Source organism: Cynoglossus semilaevis, chromosome 15 (assembly GCF_000523025.1).
Source record: "Cynoglossus semilaevis isolate Cse_v1.0 chromosome 15, Cse_v1.0, whole genome shotgun sequence".
NCBI classification, from domain to species: domain Eukaryota; kingdom Metazoa; phylum Chordata; class Actinopteri; order Pleuronectiformes; family Cynoglossidae; genus Cynoglossus; species Cynoglossus semilaevis.
In genome coordinates this window covers 19,690,227-19,691,012 of record NC_024321.1, presented here as the reverse complement: position 1 = coordinate 19,691,012, position 786 = coordinate 19,690,227, and the positions used below count along the sequence as shown (strand labels likewise).

At 46.8% G+C, this 786-nt stretch overlaps 1 protein-coding gene across 1 annotated transcript in view; it reads right to left on the bottom strand.

Moving 5' to 3' along the window:
* The window catches only part of LOC103391483 (X-linked interleukin-1 receptor accessory protein-like 2), a 27,071-nt gene that overhangs the window by 8,264 nt on the left and 18,021 nt on the right, over window positions 1–786 (bottom strand). The gene's annotated exons all lie outside the window — the stretch shown is intronic.

Genomic DNA, 786 nt, shown 5'->3' with positions numbered 1-786 from the left:
TGTATTTTTGCTTTTCCAGGTAAAAGTGCAGGAATTTTTTATTCAACATTTGAAGAAAAAAAACTGAAACTAAAATCAGTCTCAAAACGACAGAAAAATAATTCCAGGTCATTAAAAAAAAAAACAGATCCAGAAACGTTGAACACGACTGAGCGACACCTTCAGTCGAACAGAGCTGTCTGTGTGTCTGTGTGTGTGTGTGTGTGTGTGTGTGGGTGTGTGTGTGTGTGTGTGTGTGTGTGTGTGTGTATGCATTTCCTGTTCGCTCCATTTGTCACAGCGTGGATAAAAACTGTGGAACCGTCCTGACATCTGTCCACTCTCACTGCTCTACATGCTCTCTCTCTCTCTCTCTCTCGTTACCTCTCACACACACACACACACACACCTCCATTAACAAAGCGACGTGGCTGCACACCTGCTCAGTGACGGCGCCCCCTGCAGAGAGAGGAGGGAAGAGAAGAAGGGAGCAGCAGTGCCATCTGAGGGACGGTGGTGATGGGCTGAATTACAACCACAGTGTGGTGATGTCACAGACTGACAGCTGTCAGTTTGGCCCAAGGTCAAAGGTCGTGGAAGTGTGAGCTTCACTGAACACTCGGTTTTCAAACTTCATCTGATCCTGAAGACCTTGAACTGGACCTGGATGATCGGTTGACCCAAATCAACTGACCGACCACTGACACAGCTGACCGACCACTGACAGCAGTTCCAGAGTGTCAGTGACTTAACTAATCCTTAGATCTGGACTTAATCTGAATGTTTCCATGCCAGTCCTTTGAAGCT